The sequence below is a fragment of the Alexandromys fortis genome, unplaced genomic scaffold, assembly GCF_014885135.2.
Source record: "Alexandromys fortis isolate MF-2015 unplaced genomic scaffold, M_Fortis_MF-2015_v1.1 scaffold_60, whole genome shotgun sequence".
Taxonomy (NCBI): Eukaryota; Metazoa; Chordata; class Mammalia; order Rodentia; family Cricetidae; genus Alexandromys; species Alexandromys fortis.
The window spans coordinates 9329794-9353181 of NW_026067946.1; the positions used below are offsets into that span (position 1 = coordinate 9329794).

The 23388-nt window shown below is 38.4% G+C and overlaps 1 long non-coding RNA gene across 1 annotated transcript in view; it reads left to right on the forward strand.

Annotated features, from left to right (window-relative positions):
- The window catches only part of LOC126505985 (uncharacterized), a 57397-nt gene extending 36717 nt beyond the window's left edge, over positions 1 to 20680 (forward strand). The window contains exon 4 of the long non-coding RNA XR_007593050.1: positions 16548 to 20680. This is a non-coding gene — a long non-coding RNA (uncharacterized lncRNA). The remainder of the gene's footprint in view (positions 1 to 16547) is intronic.
- The last annotated feature ends 2708 nt before the right edge of the window (positions 20681 to 23388 follow it).

Below are 23388 nucleotides of genomic sequence, written 5' to 3' on the forward strand. Positions count from 1 at the left end.
CTGTCAGAGAGAGAGAGAGAGAGAGAGAGAGAGAGAGAGAGAGAGAGAGAGAGAGAAATCTTCATGTTCTGAAAATTGAAAGTTTCCCCATAATTTGTTTGAAGACAGAATATAATCTCCCTACTGTTGTGCAAACTAGATTCCTTTAACTATAAAACTAGTCTGAACACAAGCTCCCGTCTCAGAGCTCACTGGACATGTTAGGTGTCAGCAGTCTGTAGCACTCCTATGCTCACATGGACCTAAGATCCAGAGGACATCTTTTATTTTCCCCCTTTTGGAGATAATGTGACATGTGGCCTAGGCTGGCTTTAAATTCACTAGGCGACTACACATAATATTGAACTACTGACCTTCCTGTTTCCATATACCAGTGCTAATACTCAGGTGTGTGCCACCATACCTGAGTGGATGAGGTTTCTGGATGTTCCATGGATAGCCTCTTCCTTATGGGCACAGATGGAGTTGGGAATTTTAAAGTATAGACCTAGACTCTCATGACTTCTCACTCCTGCTTGTCTCTTCTGAAGCAAGGCCAAACCCAACAAATGGCACTGGGATGCCTGTTTGTATCACAGGGGTTCATTCAGTTAGATGAGCCATTCTCCCACCAGCCTTCCCTCATCTCTGTTTTTGGCTAAGGGTCCACACCCTTAAGTTTCCTAGAGATTTCTGCTTTGGAAGAGGGTTTGTATCTATCTTTACTCCTTCAAAGAGGTAGCTGAACACTCTCATTGGGAGCATTTTCTAAAGAACCATTGAAAGTGCCATGTCCTCCGTGTTTCTTTTGCTGCGCACATCTCTGAATGTCCATACTTCCACAACCAAGCTAGGCTGAGAACTCACCAGATCACCACATCCAGATCTTTTTGTTCTTTCAACTTCCAAGTCTCTTACATTTATTATAAGCAACAAGGAGTCAGATGATTAGTTCAACACTACGAGTTTTCAATGTCAACCCGACTCCTTTTTCTCCTCTTGTCTATTTTGTCTGGTGTTTAATGGCCAGTGGTCAGAGGGAATCAGGCTGTGTCTTCAACACTACATTTCAACAGCCTCATCATTTGTAACATCTGCTGTCCGGGTACCAGTAGGACGCCATTCTGACTCCTGCAACAGTCCATTGAGGACGCTTTCCCTTCGGTTTAGAATAACCAGTTCCCCACTTTGTGGCAGTAATCACCAGCATTGTCTTCATCACCCATATGTTCTACAGTAGATTCTGATGAGTAAGTATGTTCTAAGGAAATTTGTCTTTCCTCTACCTGCCTCTGCTTATGTCTCGTTATCACTTTCAGAGCCATCAACATCTGTATTATTTTAAAGAACCATTTCAGGAAAACAATTTTTTTATACTCAGTACAGTCTTTCATATTCTTTCCAATGCCCACTTTTAGGGCCACATCTACATTTTATATGCTTGTCCCAGAGGATACCCACTTCCATGCACCATAATATAAATTAGTGCCCAGTTCTGCAAACAAAACCAAAGAAAACCCATACCAAACACCACCATAACAAAAACCCACATTCTAACAACAGATCTCTGTATTTTATTTTATTAATTAAGTTTGTTCTTTGGCATTTTCATGCCTGCATATAATAATGCATTCTGATTGATTACTCTGAGCCCATACTTTTAAAATCTTTACCCCCCCCACTGTGTCAAATCCCCCATTCAGGTCCCTTTTCATGTTCATAGCATGTAGGCGCATACACATGTGCACGTGTGTGTATGTATGTGTGTGTGTGTGTTTCATTGAGTTAAAACAGAACCTTCTGTGTGACCATGGGTATGAAAATATCTAATGAAATCTGGTACACTCACCAGTGACTATACAAATGAACTTAATGACTCCTCCTTTCCTGGGTTTTTCAGTAGCAGGAGCCTAAATTTGCTGGAAAATCACACTAGCAATGGCTATGCCGCGCCCAGAAGATAGCATCACACTGCATCCTCCTTTGTTTCTTCCCTTTCTTCTAAGATACTCTCTGAGCCTTAGAGGGAGTGGATGGTCTAAATGCCCCCGCTCAAGCTGTACAGTGAAACTTTGTGGGTTAAAATTCCAATATATGTTTAGCTGGACCAAAATCCACCCGTTCCTTTCGGCCAACTTTAACAGAAAATCCCTCTAGAGACCATCCATATTCCTAGGCACTGTCCCCTTCCTCATTTTCCAAAACCAATAACATTGTATCATATTTCCTTCCATATTACCTTATATTTTGCAGGTGATGTGAAATTAATGTTCATTACCTTAATGTATCTTACACTATAAGTGATAAAATAAGTATTTTGATTATCAAGTTAAGTTTTATAGTACTGTTATCATCAAAAATTTAATCTTATGTGGGTGAACTGTAACATACTAACTCAAAGAAAATGCAGTGTTTGGTAATTAAAGATATTGCCAAAATAAAACAAGACTCATTATTTTTAATTTGTAGGCGAGTGCATTCTGGTGTCTATGATAAAATTTTATAGCTACTTAATAGCAAAGTAGCATGAGTCCAGAGTATATTTTACAGTTTCCTCAGGAAGATCCTTACCACTGACACGGCCTTTGTAGGTCTACGCCATCAAAGGGGCAGTCCTGAATAGGATATCCAACTTTGCCGAACCCGTGGATCAAATGGGATAAAACAAACCTGTAGTTCCCGAGTCTGGTTTAGGAAGTTCTCTGAAGAATATTGGTGCCACCCAGGAGTTAAGGGGAGGTTAGAGTAGCATCCCTGATTCTGGGAGAACAGTTCTGCTTCTGTGGGTTTTATATATTAGACTTCACATTTAATACTAAAAATAACATCTTAGTAACTAGACCTAAAAACTCTGTAGTAGCTGTAGTTTACATAAGCCTTTATGGTCTCATGGGGCATGTAGCAGGCAAAGAAAGACTCAGATTATAGAAAGGCTATCCCAGCATGTGATGGGCATTTCCCTGGGCTACTGGAGTTTCTTATCTTTGAGCGAGTGAGCTTCTTTGAAGACTGACTCTCCTTGTAATATCCTTAGTAAATATAAGGACTATGCCAGATGGTGTTCTTGCTTTCCTCTGCCTTTTGCTTTCTATAGCTCACGATTCCTACAAGCTTTCTTTTCCTTTGTATCTGTTTGGCAGAGATAGCCCTTTCTTGTAAGATTTGAATATGTCAGTGAAATCACTCAGGGGTTCATGGTCTGTTTTGAAGCCATTATTTCATCAGTCAAAATAGTTGATTAATGTACATCAAAAAAGACCAGATATTAGAATATTTCTGAGTTTTAATACTGAGGGTGATAGCTATTATAGTCTGTATTTAATCTTACTTTACAAAAGGTTAAACTATGGCAAAAATACTTATTTAAGGCTCATCACTGAGAAAAGAGTAAAATAGGAATGTGGACCACAATAATGGAAATATCTCTGCTTCATGAGACTGACAAGGTACCTGCTGTTCTAAAATAGCACCTGATGGATAATCTCTAATGTAAATATGCAAGTCGAATGTAAAGAAAATTTTACGAGTATTTCTATCCCCCATAGAACATGTATTATAAGTATTTATTTTCCTAGCATTCTGTGCTATGTGTTCTATGCTTCTTTTTATTATCAATAATATAAATGCTCAATCTACATTTGAGCCCTAATTACTATGTGTCAACAATGGATGAGAGTTTTGCTTGAATTTACTGACTTCATGAATAATAGTAGTTTATAAAATGCAGCCCAACACACAACAAACTGGGTGTAGAAGAATTGAATGTGGGGCCTTTAAGTCTTCTTGGCCCAAGAATGACTGGGAGCCCTATTATGATTACAAAATAGCTGCCTTGGAGTGACTACTCCCTTTCAATTTCATTGGTAAATCAGCCTGCCAATCATGCTAAGTTGTGACCAAGCAGGATAGCAATGAAAGCCTTTCGATTTTGCTAGAAAAACCTGCCTCAGTATCACATTCAAGTACACTGGCTTCTGTTCATCTTCAGCTTTTATGGATTTAGTTCTCATGGTTTTGAAGATCACCTTGAAAGTTCATACCATGTAGAAATTTATCCTTTTATGAAGAGCAATTTTGAATCTTATGCTTCAGAGAATAAGAAGCAAGAGAGTGTCACTGAACAAGTGAGTGGGCCTGGGTTGTCTCTAAACACCTACATTTTAGACTGGCTATTATTGTTCTATACTTTGGCTGCCTCATAATAACTCTTCAGTGGTAAAAATCATACTCTTGAAAAGAAAAAAAAAATCTTTTGTTGGTTCAGTGGCATAAACGAAAGGAAAACAACATGGCAAAGACACGGTTCTTAGCTGGAAAGTAAAAGCCTTTTGAAGATTGAAAACCTGTGTTAGAAACGGCGAAATTACAGAGATGGTAAAAAACGGATCCATTTTTCCAGAAGCTTGGAGGAGAAAAGGGAAGGGATGAATAGGAAAAGCACCAAGGGCTTTGGGAGCAGTGAATCTATTTTCCAGGACCCTGCATGAGTAGACTGTCGTAAGCCTGAAAGAGCTGGACAGCACAGGAAAATATTCCGAAGGCATACAAAGGCCTTTGATTACTAATCATAGCCGAGTATTGGCTCATTATTTGTAACAAAGTTTCCCTGGCACCACAAGGTGTGCATAGGGAAATATTTGCAGCAGGAGGGAGGCTTACAAAAGAACTGAATTCTCTACCTTTCCCCCTACAGCCCCAAAATGTCTTTCTTAGAAGGCAAGCACATTTTTAATAAGCAGAATTAGGAAGGATTTTCTGTGTGCACACATTGTATATCTAGTGAGAAATAATACATTCATCTGTGATATCTTGATATGAAAAATAACCCGAAATATAGTGTAACACAAAGGTGAATTTGGAAGGAGCTCAAAGCTTGTGCCCACATTTCCACAAAGCAACAAGTAAGTTGTCATGGGTGAATCAAAGGGGTAAATTAGAAAGTGTTCGAGGAATGGCGCCCTTCTGGGGAACTAAGTGGAGTTGTCACTTAGATGTATGTTCTCAGAGTTAAAGAGGAACTTATTTTATATGTTAAAGAATGATATATTTGCAATTATGCATGCCTAAGAGAAATGATCTAGAGTCTGGGAAGACAGAAGGCCGGCCACCTCCTCTGACAACCTGTAGACAGGTCTAGCTCTTCTCGGTACATTCTATCTTCATCTGCGTCCACATGCCAACTCTGTCCATAAATCCGCATATCTCGTCCCCATTGTCGTACTTTTTTGCTTGATAGATTATAAGCAAAAGCAATATGGAGTTGAGCTTATTTGAGTGACTTTTGGTTGCTGTCCATATACAAATGACAGACAGTCATAGACCCAGGATTGTTAAGAATCTAAAGAATTCAGTGAAATTTCTCAGCTACAGCTCCTTTCTTTGGAGAGAGCGGGAAAATCAAAGGGTTCTGGAGGTCATTCATCAGCGGGCACTTAAATACACTGGGAAAGTGAGTTCCCTTTGTGAATAGGAAGGTCTACTTTTCTTTGAAGGAAGGGACATTTGCTGCACCAGCAGAAGGACAATGAAAGTTCTATTAGTTTTCAGAATACGTGTTTGAAGGATGGAGCTAAATGTATGAGAAGAGCAGAAGCAGAAGTCAAACGAACAATGAAAAATATAATAGCAGCTCTGGCTAATAACCCTTTTTCTTCTGCATAAATCAAAACAAGATTCTTGAGAGGCAGAATGGCTTATAAATACACTAGGCGAGGGCAAAAGGCATGTTTCTCACTTAAGATGTAATTAACCAGGCGCTGGACAATTAATGACAAGTGGCTGTTCCAGTCCTATCGTAGCTCTTTCGTGGACTACATATGTTACCGAGAAAACTGGCCATCTACATAGCAGTAACATTAGAGGCATCATTTTGACAAGCACCCCATAAAATAAACACTGCCTTGAATACCGGGTGGTTGCTAAGAAATAGTGTCAAGTGCAATCCTTTCCAGTTATGGCTGATTTTTCCATTTTATATCTTCCTCAATCATTAGGGCTTAACCCCTACAGGAATTTACATGAACATAGCTTTCATGCTTCTGCAAATATAAATTTTCCAGGGGTTCCATTTAGTCCTTAGAAGGCCCTGGGCATTAGTGCTAAGAATTTTGGGCAGGGTCAGTTGTTCTGGAAAAGGGCAACACTGGGGTTCTTGACCATATGGGGGTTTATAGAGCACAGGGGAAGATGGAACTACGTTGAGTCCATGTGGAAATTTATCCTTTCTTCTTTTTCCGCGGGATGAATCAAGGGAGGAAAGGCTTAAGGGTAAGCCGAATCAAGTGATTTGAGTTATTTTAAGAAGAAGCAATTCATTGCGCTAGGTGCCAAACCAAAAATGCCTGGACAGCCTGTTCAAAGAGCCAGCAGCAGGAGGAGAGGACTTGGTGCCAGAAACTCAGGCCAAGGAGCACTGAGGGAGCTAAGGCTGCTTTCCTCCTGTGAATTAGCATTTCAGTGGCACTACTCACCAGGGGACTGAGAAATCCGGAAGGAATCCTCTCAAGGGTTCCTAGGATTTCTTTCCCCTTCATTCTACCTATTCAGGAGAGGTGTTAGCCAGGGGTCAGGGGTAGGAATGGGAAGTGTCCACGATTCACTGATGCAAACAGAAGTGGGTAACACAGAGAAACAATTCATGGTGACACCTGGAATCTTCCTCCACTCTGTAGTAATAGCTAGTAAAAGCGCTGCAATCGCAGCACCCAAGGCATTTATAATCTTATTAAGCCTGCTGTCACTCTGGGATGGTACAGATTTTCCCATTCATAGGTGGGGCAAACTGATGAGTTGTGAGCTTTCACAGTACAGGGAGGAGCAAGAACCTGAAAGTCTGAGCCAAGAGTACTGAAGATGATACCACAGTTCCACCGCAAACTGATGCAGAAAGATACAAGTCATAACACCCAGGCATTGTGCATCCATTAATTGGGCCTCCGTCCCTTAATCTGTGCCTGGAGATATAGATAAAATAAAGTCGAAGGGAAAAAGCCTCCAGGCATAGAATGAGAAGAGACACCACGACAATGATTTCCCAAGAGACGCAGAGTCAGCCAAGAATGGTGAGAATAAACTTTGAAAAGGAGAATTTTAAGGTCATTTAATTATATGTGAAAAAAGCCTCTGCTGAAGGACAGTCCTCGCATGTAGCCTCTTGCTGGGAGAGTTCATATTCATTGTCATAGCTACTAGTGGGGTGAGATTTTTATTCCGCCAGGCAGTCATTGCTGCTAGGATAATTTTAATTTCTAACATCCACAAAGGACCTTCCTTAAGCACAAATGAGATAGCAGATAAGGAGCTGCTTTAGTCACATTTTCTCTGATACTTTTAAGTTATTTTGAACAAATGCCACTATGATTTTAGGAAGAAATCTAGCAATGCATAATATTGGGGGGGGGAAGGTCATCTTAAATGTTAAAATGAGCGTCTTCTGGCCAGTCCCTGCACATATGTGCAGACAACCAGACACCCCATGAGAAAGGGTCCCTGTTTCCAGGCCTTTGTCAGATAGAAAACTGTCAAGTGGTAGCAAGAGAAAAGAATTTTTTGATTGATGAATACACTCGAGTGCCATGATGTATTGTACCGAAGATAGTGCCGTCCCTCATTTCCTGGTGCACGCTTGCCTTTAGGGAAAAGGAAATGAGTTTTTGCTTAACAACAGAACATTTTACTAGACCCAGGCAGCACCGAGGAAGAACATAGAATTCTGCTTCACAGGGCCCACTCAGCCTCCGCACCTAGAGATACTTAATAAACAAGAGCCTGCGGTTCTATCTGCCCACACTTAGTGTCATCGCGAACTTACAACTTACATCCGTATCAAGTCTAGCCAGAGTTTTTCCAGTGTTCTCTGAACACATCCTAGTACATGAATATTCAAAACAGTTGAACCTTTTAAGTGTTTTAGTGGGATCCTGTATCGACACCCTTCTCTCTGTGCCTCTAAGAAGTTGAAAACACGTCCTTGATGGTTAGGCACTCCTGAGTTTATTCTTGAGAGAGTAGTTGAGTTTATATCTGACTGGTACCCCATTTAATGCATTTGAAATCATTGTTCTAATAGAGAAAATGAAGCTTGCTATTTCTGTGCAGGTAAACTGCTGTTGTATAAGCGTATTGGAATGTGTCGGTCGCTCCATTTGTCACTAGCCCTGCAGGTCTAGGTACTGTGTGGCTTCTCATCCTTTTCCTCTTGTACTTGGTTCATAGAGATGGATTTCTGCAGTGAGAAAATTCTCACTAGGGGAACAGAATAAGAAGAAGATAAAATCAACTGACTGTTCCTTGTTGCCTTTCTCATTCATGCATTGGCATTGGCATTGACGTGATGGAGTATTTACTCGCTGGGGGCCTATGCAGGGTAGCCATGCTCCATAAGAGTCAAATGCTATTCGTACACTGCCCTTTACCCATCTAAGACTCCTAGAAATAGTGGAGAGGGTTCCTGAACTGGCCTTCTCCTGTAATCAGATTGGTGACTACCCTAATTGTCATAATAGAACCTTCATCCAGCAACTGATGAAAGCAGATGCAGGGATCCATAGCCAACTACTGGGATCCAAGCTCCCAAAGTCCAGCTGAAGAGAGGGAGGAGGGATTATATAAGCAAGGGTAGTCAAGATCATGAAGGGGAAACCCACAGAGACAGATAACCCAAGGTTGGGGGAGCTCACACACTCTAGACTGATAGTCAGGGAGCCTGCATGAGACTGAATTAGGCCTCCTGCATTTGCTGACAGTTGTGCAGCTCAGACTGTTTGTGGGGCCCCTAGCACTGTGACCAGGATCTGTCCCTGGTAAATGAGTTGGCTCTTTGGAACCCATTCCCTATGGTGGGATGCCCCCCTCCCTTACTCTTGATGTAGGGGGAGAGAAACTTAGTCCTACTTCAACCTGATATGCTATGCTTTGTTGATTCCCATTGGAGGCCTTACCCTTCCTAAGTAGTGGATAGGGAAAGGTGTAGAAAGGAGGTGGGGGGAGGGAATGAGAAGAGGGAGGGGAAACTGATTGGTATGTAAAACAAAGTTTTAAAAAATTAATAATAAAAAATTTAAAAAAAAATACCATCGAAAAGAGATGAATGGTAGAAGCACCTTGAGGTACACGAAAGGGTTGGAGTTGAAAGGGGGATGACCCTAAAGCTGGAGAAGAGGAATGAACGCCATTGCTGCATTTGGGTTGAGCTTTGAAGGACAGCAGGTATGTCCTCTTTACCTAAGTGCTACTCTACCCTGACCTTTTCAAAATCCCCTCCAAGGTCCGGACAAGCTCTGTGCCATCTGGAAAGGCATTCCTGGAGACATACCAGCACCGATTCCTGCTTTCTGTCCACTCTGAACTAGAAGTCTCTTCATGCTTCACTTGTACCAGCACTAACATCCTTACTTGTACTGTAATTGTCCTTGTCTGTTATATGATGGAGTCGTGCAGACAGCTCTCAGCAATCCACATTCCTGATAGCCTCTAGCATGGCCAGTATCATAGGTCCCAGAGTGTTTCTATGACAAGTGAATACATGACTTCATCTGCCCTTCTCTGGCCCATGGTTTCATTTCCCTGCCCCTTCTTCAAAGGAACAATCAGAGCAATTCTCCCATCTGTCGCAGGACTTAGAAAAATACATAAAGAAGCCTTACTTTATGCTCAATGAAAAGATTCAGTGCATAACCTTGTAGCTTGCATGCTGGTCTTTTTTTTTTTATCGAATTATATGTAACTCAGGAGAAAAGCACTACTCAGACTCTTACTGTCACATTGTCACACACCTCCCCATGAGCAAAAAAGAAAGAAACTGGACTCGACCCTGATGACTGACTTTAGTTTTATCATGGAACTTCAGTTTTACTTTGATTGTTTGTCTCTGAAATATACTGACCCCATCTTGTTATTCTTAGATAAAACAGCCCATAGAAATCATTCTAAAGGTATTATGATGGCTCTCCAAATGGTTATAAGGGAATGGGTACAATCACTGATATCCCTTGATTAAGTATACTTAAAGATACTTCACTATTGGTACAAATATAAATCAAACTGTAAGATTAATTTATTTTTAACTCCTCTAGGGGTACATCATTAGAATAAAATATTCTAGTTTCTTTAATAATCTTGAGTCCTGAAGTAAACAAACAATGACTTCGGCAGAAAGTTGGGATAATACACAAAAAGGTTTCTACAAGTTGTAATTATTAACAAAAATTTACAATAGTGTAAATTAAGTTTTATAGTCAGTACTTGGAACAGAAATAAAAATTTAGTTTTAACCTATCAGCTCATTTTTTACATCATCTGTCCATACCAGTGTAAGCATTTGTATATGTGTTTGTGCTACCTTAGTGATTTGGATAAATGTGCAGTTTCATTCATTACACCCTGGGTTTGGCCAGCTTTATGTATTTAATGGCAGAGTCTTAGGTTAAACAGTGTGCTCTTCCTTTTTTGTGGGACTACTTATTAAAATGTATTTCTTGTATACACACATAACCTAAAATATCAAAGAAGTAAGTGACCATGAGGATACTTTTGGAAGAAAAATAAAAAAAAACAAAAACCACTAACACATAGAAGTATAGTGGGGAGAACTGGGGACTGAAAGTTAAAGAAGGTTTGGAGATAAGAGATAGGGAAGAGGAATGAGAATGGGCTAATCAAGCTCTTACAGCTTGGCCTCAATGACGCCCGACTGTTGGTCAAGGGAAGGCGCTTATTGGTTCCCGGCCACTTAGCCCCAAAATAATCACACAGAAACTGTATTAGTTAAATCAGTGCTTGGTCCATTAGTTATAGCTTCTTATTGGCTAACTCTTACATATTAATTTAACCCATTTCTATTCATCTGTTTATAGCCATGAGGATGTGGTTTACCAGGTAAAATTCCCAACATCTGTCTCCGACGGCTCCATGGCTTCTCTCTGACTCTGCCCTTCTTTCTCTCAACATTCAGTTTAGTCCCTCCCCCCCCACTTACCTCTGCCCTGCTATTGGCTCAAAGCAGTTTCTTTATACATTAACCAATAAAAACAACACACAGACAGAAGGACCTACCACACCACCCAACCTTAATTAAAGAGGATGAGTCTGCAGTGGCAGAAAATTGAGGCTTGAGGAAGTAGGAAGGTTAGAATGGATGTATTAGATAAAATCAGAGAACTTATATCTTGACTATTTTTCCAGAAAGACTCAAAGTAATGTCCCTTCATCCAGGCCTCTGGGAGTCTACTGGTGAAAGATCTGTAACATCTCTAAGACTTACTGTGGCAGCTGTCCCTTTCAGGTCAGAGTTCCCAAAAGATTGCATGTTACTGTGTTACTGGCCCACCACACCTGTAATCATTAACAGTCCACAATGGCAGGAGGTAGGTGGCATTTTCCATCATAGGTAAGGCTGATATCATTATCACAATGCAAAATAAGGCCAGTTCTCAGAGGCCTGGTGTTGTTAGAAGCAGTACTATATAAAAAGGAACAGTTGTATTACTACTTGTAGAACAAGAATCCTCAAGCAGAATTCTCCTCTAGGTTGATGATTTGGAATCAATCAGGATCCCTCCGTGGGACTTCAGATCTAAGCCAGTTCACAAGCCCCAGCCCATTGGCTGACAGGGAAGCTGGGAAAACTTGAGAGATTTCCTTTATCCTTCCTAAGTGTGACCTAAGGCCAATTACAGGTTGCTCTTCATTTGGCAAAATATAATGCCCAGAACCTATAAGGATGATTGGATATAGGATCTAACACCAGAGGAATGAAATATGATCACAGCTAGTGAGTAGGTGAGGGGATCTAATATTGGGAGACCCAAAATATGATCACAACTCTTTTATTAAATATAGATCTATGGAAGTTGGGCAGAAAATGCACTTTTATCCCAAGCTCTTTTCCTTTATGTCTTATCCTATGGTTATTTTGCTGCTCTTCAAGTACATAACTGGGCTCTGTGTGACTAGCAGATATCAGGACTCTTACTTTGTTTACCTGACCAGGGAAGTATGAATCAATTTTAAAAAAACCAATGTATCTCTGTGAGTTTGAGGTCAGCCTGGTCTACAAAGCAAGTTCCAGGACAGCCACAGCTGTTTACACAGAGAAACCCTGTCTTGAACTCCCCCTCCATACACAAAATGTAAACATCCTCCCCCACACGGTATTCTTATCCAATGGGAACTTGTTCCCTGGAAAACTAGTTACAGCCTTAAGCCTGGTTGTGAGAGCCCAAAAAAGCAAGCAAGTGGCAACCTTAATCACTGTTGCTGTGTTAAATGTGTTGTCCCTACTAGAGAGGGTATGCAGACTCTGGTGTTTGACATGTTGTTAAAAGCTGGCCAGTGATATGCAGTGGGCCTTTCTTAATCCTATCCGGGGAAAATGCAGCAACAATGTGTTTACATTTGATTAAGGTACAGTTTATGTTCACTGCTTCACTCTGGGACCATGACACCTCTATTGGTCTGTCGAAGTCTACAGAGACTGAGTTACCTGTACAGACTAGAGAACATTACGTGGCTCTGCTGCCCGGATGCTATTATGTGCTACTCGGCATGATGGTCAGGGAATTACTAATTTAGTGAGAAAAAACATTTGTGCCATATATATTTATGGGAGATATCAGCTCCATAGCTTAGCGATCACGATATCACCCTCATCTCTAGCTAATGTAGTTCCAATGGTTACTTCTCAATTCCTAAGAAAGCAGGGAAAACTTTTCTTTGCCATTTGACAATATGGACCTGAATATTGTTGGTAGCACTTAATGCCGAGTACTGGCAGTTTTGAATCTTAATTAGGTATAGATAGTGGTTTGCCTTACAAAGATATTTTTGAAGAGAAAATTAGAGATTATGCACGGATAATATTTGTGTTTACTAGTCACTTGGCAAAACTTAGTCATTACTTTTCTTTAGTTGAATAAGCCAATTTGGTTTTATCCCACCATAAATTATTCTTTAATAACCCTTAGGTTGGAATTTACCAAACATGACTATAGTTCTACTGTCTTCTCTAGATTTCTACTGAATAACTTCCTAGCCAGAAGGGAAGATAAGTTTAGACTTCTGTCAGGCTGGGTGTTGCCTGGAGCCAGTTATATCAGCTTGATAGGCTTTTTAAAGCCAACAATGAAGATAATCACCTTGAAAGTCAAATTCTTGCAAGAAGCAAGAACAAGAAGGTGAGAAGGCAAGGAGAATTGTCAAAATGTTGCTTTCAAAACAAGAACCAAAGCCTGAATAATGAGACCATAAAGTTTATCAAAAATAACATGTTAGAATGAAAAAGAAGCTAAAAGCAAGGATAAGAAATATTTTACCATGAAGAAAGCAGGGAGGCTAAGTACTGGGTAAGAGGTGAAAACATGCTTAATTCTTAGGTGGCCATGGAAAAGTCCAGGAGGCTAAAATCTCAGAGTGGTTGTGATTCTATAAAATGATCCAATGAGTACATCACAAATGAGGGATGGTTGATCTCTAAGTAGCATAGAACTAGGTTTACAAAGTCATAGAAGCCATTTGTGTTCCTGCAGAGACTTCAAGATTGCACAGAAGTGGCCAAAAATAAAGTAAAAGACTCTGAGAACTGATATTGTGTAGACAGAAGTTCCTGTTCTGCCTTGTCTGGCAGCTGTTCAGTCCCAAAGAAACACACAGAGGCAAATATTAATTATGAACTGTTTGGCCTATTAGCTCAGGCTCATTATTAACTAGCTCTTACAACTTGAGTTAACTCATAATTCTTCTCTCTATTTAGCCACGTGGCTTCATACCTTCAGTAAGGTATTCTCTTCTTGCTTCCTCTACATCTGGCTGGTGGCTGACTCTCTGCCTTTCCTCTTTTCAGAATTCTCCTAGTCTGGTTTCCCTGCCTATACTTCCTGCCTGGCTACTGAAAAACCAGCTTTATATTAAACCAATATGAGTGACAAATCTTTACAGTGTACAAGAGCAAAGTTTTAAAAAAAATTTCAAGTACATTGTGATAGGAGGCATAAGCTTTGAAACAATGCATCAACCATGGTATCAGGATATAGTGATAGGACTAGATGAGACAGTTGAGGCCAGTGAGGACAGATTTTACATTGTACATCATAGTGATATGTGACTTTTCAGAATTTGACTGAACGCTAGAAAGAATAGCAGAGAAGGGAGAGAGAATTCTAAGAACTGAGTTTCTTCTTTTTCCTTAGTTAAAAAAGAAAATCTGGAAATAGCGGCTTTTCTAAATAAGCAAATTTTAATTCTATCTTGAACCATTTGGGATAATCTCATCTTGTTTAGTTAGTAGATTGATTTAGAAATCAGCGTGAATCCAAGACCTACACTTATTGGACTATAGATATTCTTTGAGGCAAAATCATTGTTTCAGGGACAATTATGTGACCTGACTTGATCCAATTAGGTCAAGTATTCATGTGTGTTTGGTTCCTGTATTATTTTTGCTGCTGAAAAGCACAGAGCAATGGGCTTACGTGAAAACAAAAGGAAATTAGAAGGAACAAGAAGGAATGGAGGAATGATGGAGGAAGGAAAGAGAAGAGGGAGGGAAGGAAAAACAAAAGAATGAAAGAATGCAAGGGATGAGCATTCCTGGTGATAGCATTAAGGTACTGAATTAAACTGCATTCCCTTGTTATCTGAAATGAGCCCACAGAGAAAAACATAGTACACAGTATAATGAATGCCTCCATTGTTTCTCCTGAGTTTACATTTTAGATATGGTTTTAGATATTTTAAATAATATATTCAAATTATAGAATTTTGGTAACAAATTTGAAAGAGAATTAAATATNGTATTGCATTAGTTATTATTACTGTTGTTGTTGTTCTTATTGTACACATATTCTGCTACTAAGTTGCATCCCAGTCCACAAAGTTATCATGTTTGTGATAACATTACACTCTTGGTCTCTTCTTTATTAACCTAACATGTAATTTAGGAATACTTTTTACATCCTTAAATTCAAGGCTTGCTAGAAGGAAGATATGCTTAGAAACATCCCATTCAGGTGGATCTAATGTTCATTTAGGAGTGAGCACGGACTTCTGCTAGCATCGTGGCCTGGTGAGCCAGCAGCCACTAGCATGCTTGATCTGCGTGTGGGAGGAGGATGGATCAAGTTGCTGACTGATTGTAGCTCTTCTCACTGGTCCTCTGGAATCACTGGTGTGGGACCTTTGTAGAAGCCAAGGCATAAAATGACTAGCCCCTAATTGGTGATACTTCTATGTCTCTTGCCCAGAAGAGCCATTTCTGCACTGTAAGTGGCATCTTTAGTCCATATTAAAGAACTTACATCATTTGCCAGTGTTTGCTGGCTTCTTTCCCCGAGTCTACGGTGACAACTCTGCATTAAATGACAATAACAGTAGCAAGCCTCTATAGAGCACTACTTCATGGAAGATACTATACAGGCATTATATAGTGACATAATTAACTCCACATTTTCATGACTATCATACAAAGAATGTACTGTCATGATAAAGTTCAATATTACTCTTATTTTTTTTTTTTTATAAAAAGAAACAGATACAGGTAAGTAGCTTGCTTGATGCACAGCTGAGGGTTTATGCTTTTAACACTGTTAGACATCTAGCCTGCCACACAGCACACAATTGAATATTTCCTACATTACTACAAATCTTTTATATTACTTTAATAATCAACAAATTCTATACTCCTTATATAGCTAAACTTCCATTATACAACACCAATCACACCATTCTTTTTTATTGCTTTATAAATAATACCATTCAAAATTTCCTCTTCCTCCCCCTCCTCCCATTTCCCTCCTGCTCCTCCCTCCCCCTCCCCCTCCAGTCCAGGGAAGCAGATTAATGGAACAAGATGAAAGCAAATACAGAGACCCACAACAGACATCCTACAAAGAGTGAGTGACCTTGAAACACTCAAATGGAAAATTTATCAAATTCCTCCCCTCAGAGCTCAAGGAATTCTGTGAAAGAGGAGGTGATAATAGTCTATGAGCCACAGGAAATGGAGGACACAAAAACAAAACAAAATAAGAACTTGAGACCTTCTAAATCAAATGATAGAAGCACATATGAACTCACAGAGATTGAGGCAGCATGCACAGGGCCTGCACAGCTCTGCACCAAATGGGGCCCAATAGCGGAAAGGAGAAATGGCCCCATGCTCCCAATCCTAACCCAGAAGCTGTCTCCAACTGATAATCACTTGCAATGGAGAAAGTAGTTTCCTTTAAGGGAGTCTCACTGTGGAATACAATTATTCTTAAGATCTCCTGAGTAAATTGGGAGCATGGGGACCTTGGGAGAGGGTTGAAGGGGAAGGGAAAGGCAGGAAGGGGAGCAGAGAAAAATGTAAAGCTCACTAAAAATTAAAAAACAAAACATAAAAAGAAGAGTGGTTGCATGCCCAGCAGGAGATGCTCAATAGAAGATGAACGCAATGACATCTTTGGACGCTCTTTGTTTCATTGTGTTGTGTCAGGGGTTTTCCTTTTTTTTTTTAAATGTATATATTATTTTTAAATTTCAATTTAAATATATATATATATATATACATATTCTTCTTTCTTTTCACACTACAGGTCTTTTGTGTATATGTTATGACTTCCATTCAGTGTTTTGATCATGCTGGAAGGTACAAACCCGACAACCTACAGCAATAACCTGCCCACAAGATATGCTGGTGCAACAGTAGAACACATGTTACAGGAGTAGCCAACCATATTTTGATTGGATTTTAAATTATTTCTATTTTATGTGTATGGCTATTTTGCTTCCACGTATGTCTGTGTGCCACTTGTATGTACGGTGCCAGTTGAGGCCAGAGAACAGTATCAGAGCCCCTGGAACTGGAGTTACAGTTGGTTATGAGTCACCATGTGGATGTTGAGAATTGAACCTATGTCTTTATGAAGAACAGTCAATGTTGTTAATAACTAAACTATCTTTCCAGCCCCAATTATCACATTGTTTACTTTTATAAAGAATGCTGTTGTGAATATATTTGTATAGATTTCCTATATTTTTTAGTTTTATGGGAATATAGTTTCAGAATTATGAAGTCTTCTGTAAGACTATTTTAAAACTCTTGAGAAATCTCTATTTCCCAGAAGCTTCATACTAAAACATATCCTCAGGAGAAATCCTTATTTAAATATTCCATCCTTAGTTTTTACCATAATCCTTCATTGGTTTATTATGCATGCTAATATTCAATCATCCTTTTGAACTTTTTGAAATATGTAAATAATCTTTTGTAACAATTAAGAAAGGTAGATAAAACTACTTATTTGAATAATAAATCTAAGGCCCAGGAACCTGATTCTTTACATAAAAATTATTTTGAAATACTAAAATAAATTAGTAAATCTATTAGTAAAGCTTAAAAATCTGAACATTTTATAGCTTGACAGATACCTTATTCTTCCAAGTAGCTAAGGAGCAAATACTATCCACAGAGAGCTGTTGAAATAAAGTCGTTGCCAAGCCTGCATGGAAACAGAATCATGTCTGAAATGCTTGTCTCAATCTCTCGGTTAAATGAAATCATACAGATTATACATGTGAGTGAATATAGAATGTCATATTTTCATGTCAAAATATGAAAAAAAGTGTTTTCAGACGTCAAAAACAATTCCATTAACTCTTGCCCTTGAGCTTCTTGGTGCTTAGCTTAACTTCTAACTGCCCTTTCTAGTCGATGACATTAACAAAAGCCCCGGGAAGCTATGAATAGCATCATTCACTCTCAAGTTCTTCTGCTCCTCCCTACCAGTACTCAAGGCCTTCCTTAGTAATGCACTTGGGCCAGATGGCCTTCAGCCCAACTCCTTGTAAATATTCTATTTTTAATGATAATAATTAGAAAAATATAATTTTCCCTTCTACAAGACCCTTTCTACAGAGACCTCTTGGTGCTTCACAAATAATAATTAAGCCTTAGGAAGGTGACCTCTTTTTCTGCTCACTAAATGCCTAAGGGTTTCTCTTAAACCATTTTTTAAGATTAAGTTCAAATGGCAGCAGAAGTAAGAGTTTAGACTCCTTTCTTCCACCTAGAGCGTCTTCAGGACACTAGATGAACTCACACTTTTAACTATTCTGGCCCTAAGAGCCACGAGCAGAAAAATCCTAAATTCCTTTTCCAGGGCTGTGATGACTTATTTGTAGCTCTAGTAAAACTTCCTGATGTTTAGAGCAGGTTTTCAAACAGAAAACAGACCAACTAAGTAAGGGCTTAACCAACGGTCCTTAACCACAAAAGTGCTTGGGCATAAACTTCATCAGCTCTACCAAGGTGGGGGTAAGTAGAAAGAGGCATATTGACCTTTACTAATGTTTATTTAAAGTATCGTTTCCTTTGACTACTAATACCACAGACTTACTTGTAGTATTTATGACATTGTCACCAGTAGATATCACCAATATATTTCATATCACTGTAGATACTTTAAAATAAAATGTTTATGCACATTGCTACATTGTAGATAGTCCATCTTATCCTGGGTTTTAATTTAAAAGTTCACAGATTGCTATACTGTATATTTAAAATGTTTAATAACTATATTTCAACCAAATAGTTTTCTTTTATAATTTCAGCTACTTTATGAATCAAAAAATAATTCTAGTATAATATCCAGTCTTCTCAATCATGTGTGGAATATTCTCTAGGGTAGACCATAAGTTGAGTCACAAAGCAAGTCTCAATAAATTTATTTACTTATTTTATTAGCTTTATTATAAAACAACTTTCAAGTAAATAAAAACACCACACACCACAATCAACTAGACTCAAAGTCTGTAGAACTCAATGAAATTCAGTACAGTTAGAGTAGGCTGTGGTGCTTCCAATTAAAATTTACACGTGCAGTATAAAATATATTGTATGCACCTATCCACCACCAACCAAACCAAATCAAACCAAACCAAAAACAAAATAAAACACATCATGACAGAATTAGAACTAGGGAAACATTTAGCTAAAACTAACTCTCAAAAAATTTAAAAGGACTATGTATAAAGTAACTTCTTCCGCAGCCGGGGACTGAAAGTACAAATCACCAACAGATGTGGAACTGGAAAACACATACATACATGGAAAGAGATAGTCAGAGAAGAAACAACAAAGGAAATCAGGAAATGTTTAGAGAAAACTGATACCTGACCTTACTGGACACAGCAATGTCTTTCCTCACAGTTGAAGTTACAACTCCCAATAATAGCATGAGTGAAAATGACACCTCAAATCAAGAATATAGTAGTGCCTCTTCCAGAATCAGGAAAAGAAGAGCAAGTTAAAGCCAAAGATGAAAGGAGTCTGAAAATAATAGACTAGAGTGTAGATAAAGGAAATACCACATGAAAACAACAGAATCAATGAAACCAAAGTACAACTATTTAAACACAGGGCAATGAAATGAAAATGTTTAGATAATAAATGTTCCAATGGGATAGGGGAATCAAAGAGAAACATTGAAAAAAGTAAAGTTAGAAACGAATATGTGAACATTATTATAAAAGTAAGAGAAATATAAAAGATCATAAGGGGCTATATAAATAACTATTTCAGCACATTAAAAACCTACATGAACAGGAATTCTTAGAATTACACAAAGTAGAAAACTTGGCTGAAGAAAAATTTAGAAATCTGAGCACATTCATAAAGAGAGACAGAGATTTAATCAATAATCAATCTTTCCACAAATTAAACGCAGCACCAAACTTCACAAGAAAATTCTACTGAAGAGAACAGTCAAAATGAGGGCCGATCTAATCTTCCTCCCCCAAAATAAAAATTGGAGTAGACATGTATAAGGCCTGTATTACATTGATGCCCAATCCAGGACAGAAAAACAAAGGAAAAATATTTGTGCTTAAGAACAATAAGTTCAGAAAAGCTATAGGATCAAAGATTAACATGTAAATGTAGTTGCAATCTACATTATATCAATGAATGATGCCAGAAGAGTAAGAAAATCATCCTATTTAAAATAATATCAAAAAATTAAAATATGCAAGAATAAATACAAGCAAGAAAGACAAAGATTGTACAGTGCAAATGACAAGGTATTTCTCAAGAAAAATGTAGAAGACACAAATAAATGAGAAGATGTCCCATGCTTATGGATTGGAAGACATAGTTCCATTAAGATGGTGCCATTAACTAACATGATTTACATACTGGGTATCTAAAGTCTACCTACTCTTTTTGTAGAAATAGCTGCATACTTTAGACTTAGCTTAGACCTAGCATGCAAAGTCCAAGGTTTAACCTCTAATACTACAAGGAATAGAAAAACAGATTCCCAAAATCATGTATAAGTCAAATAACTGTTCAAATAGCTGAATAGTCTTGAATTCAAACAGTAATAGTGATCAAAGCAGTGTGGTATTGGAATAAAGCTATATATATATATATGGATGTAAAACACTCCATAAATGGGCCATAAATTCTATGATTAGTTGATTTTCAACAAGGCTGATCAAGGTGTTTGATGGGGAGAAAATTACTGTGGGTAACTGAACAATTGTGGATACACATTGAAAAGAAAGGAAGAAGCTCTCTCTTATCCTGTATGGGAAACAGCTAAATATGAACCAATAATGTAAATAAGGAACTATAATCACAGAATTTGTAAAAACTATGAACCTTGGATTTATCAATGGATTCTTAGACAACAAATAGAACAACAAATAGAAAAAGAGATAAACTGGATTTTACAGAATAAAAATACTTTTGTACACCAAAGAACAATATTGGGAATTTTTTAAACATGGATATTCATGACATCATCACAAAGACATTATTTTTTTATTTTCAAATTGACCTAGATTTTATTTCCTTTGCTTAATTTTGGGAGCACTAGATAGAAAGCAATTGAAGCAGAAACAGAAGTGGGGGCAGACATTTTTGACTTGCTTATGATTTTTAGGTGATATACTCAATCTTTCAACATTTTTTATAATATAGATACAGGTTTTGTGGATGCAAGCTATTATGTGGATAAAGTTTCTTAGTTTACTTGTCTGTCCTCTCTTCTTCCTTTCTCCCTCCTACCCTCGTTCCCCTTTTTATCCTCTCCTCCTTTCTTCCTGTTTTCATTTTTTTTATCATGAACTGAGGCAGGGCGATTGCATAAGCACAAGCAAGCTCATAAAAACTCACAATGCATAAGCAAAATTGGCCAAGACAACCTGTCAGTGGGCCAAAAACCCAGTAACTTATTGGCAGAAGACCGCTTATTTGTTCTCGGCTGCCCAGACCATGAAATAATCACACAGAAACTATATTATTTAAATCACTGCTTGGCCAATCACTTAAGCACATTGCTAGCTAGCTGTTATATCCTTGGTTAACCCATTTCTATTAATCTGTGTATCAACACATAACTGTGGCTTACTGGCAAGGTTCTGGTGCATCTGTTCCCAATGGAAGCTACATGGCTCTTCTTTGACTCTGCCTTCTCTCTTCCAGCATTCATTTTAGATTTCTTGCCTCACTCTATTATGTTAAGCCATTGGCTGAAAGCAGCTTCTTTATTAACCAGTGGCAATAAAACATGTTCACAGCATACTGAGGGGAATCCCACATCATCTTCCCTTTTCTGTTTAAACAAAAAGGAAGATTTTAACTTTAACATAGTAAATACATATATCAAAACAGACATCAAGCAAGAATAACAGTTATAATATTTATATCTACTTTATATTTTATCATAACTAAGGAAAACTATAATTATCCTTCAACTCCATCTAAGACTCCAGAAGGATATAATATTATTCTCATGAAGCAGTCACTTTCTTCTGTATCCTGTAAAATGTTTTGTAGACTCTTTTATTAAGCAGGAACCCCAAAGGACACTATCACCTTTAGGCAAGTTCAGCAGTCATTTCTCTGTGGGTCCTACATGTCCAGTTCACACAGTATAGCATCAAACTGTCCAGGCAAGAGCAGATTTTTTTTCTCTCCAAACTACTTCCTAATTTTATGGGTGAAGTAATTTTGGGGATGTTCATGATGACCTTTTGGGAGCTCTTGGTCCATCAAATAACATTAGTCTGAAAGAAATCCATGGGTTCTCATCCTCTGTGGAAATAAAAGAAGAACCACTTTTCCAAAGCAACATATCCTTAGACTCAAATTCTGAAGTCAAGATACCTTTAAAATATATATGGTGGTTTAGCTTATCAGCCCATACAATGAAATGTCTCTATGCAAAAGTCCTTCACAGTCAAAAAGTTCAAAGGAAGTACAATAATATACATAATCTAAACTCTTTGTGCATACTCCATCTTTACATGGCTTATTTTTCTTACTCTATTCTTTTTCTACAAGTTTAATATTTATTTTATTATCTTTATTCCTTTATACCTTTATTCCTATGACTCTTTTATATTATAATTGCCTATACTGTTTTTCCTCTTTCTTTCTCTCAAGCCTATGTACATTTATCTAACACTGTTACTCATTTAGAGATCTTTTTTTTTTCTGAATCTGTCTTTATTGTATATCTGCAACTAGTTTCTGGCCAGAAGCACCCCTTTTTTACTGCTAAGTGAGCGTGGCTAGAGCCAACATGACCCTGCCTGCTTGCTTCGCCCAGTCCAACATGGCAGAGACATGTTCACTGCCCCTAAGAGTCATTCTCTTCATCCCACATCCAGGGTTGAGCTGTAGCAGGTCTGTGTTACCATTAAACAAGTTGTAGCACTCTGCTCCCAAACCCCATTTAAATGCTCCATAGCCAAACCTTCAGAAAGAGTCAGAGCCATTGCTGCTGTTTTGAAACTGCATGTTCATTTTTTCCCCTGCTACCTGTGAATCAGAAAGACCTCTTTTAAAGGAATCATGCCTCTGCTTGCTTCTCACAAACAGAGCCCACCTGAAATGCTGCTACCCAAAAGCCATGCTTAACTCTGTTCTTTTGTGTTTAGGATTCCTTTCCAAGTTTTCTCAGGTCTTACGTATATTTAGTCAACCATGGTGACATGCCAGTTTGTTGGTGGAAGACTGTTTATTCATTTCCGGTTGCCCAGACCACAAAACAATCACACAGAAACTATATTGTTTAAATCACTGCTTGGCCTCACTTAAGCATTTTGCTAGCTAGCTCTTATATCTTTGGTTAACCCATTTATATTAATCTGTGTATCAACACATGACTGTGGCTTACAGGCAAGGCTCTAGCACATCTGTCCCCAGTGGAGGCTACATGGCATCCTTTTGACTCTGCCTCCTTTCTCCCAGCATTCAGTTTAGTTTTCCCGCCTAGCTATATTCTGTTTAGCCATTGGCCAAAAGCAGCTTCTTTATTAACTAATGACAATAAAACATATTCACAGCATACAGAAGGGAATCCCACATCAGTAACTAATGACATGCACCTCTAGCCATTCACAACATGCCTTCAATGACCACCAGTT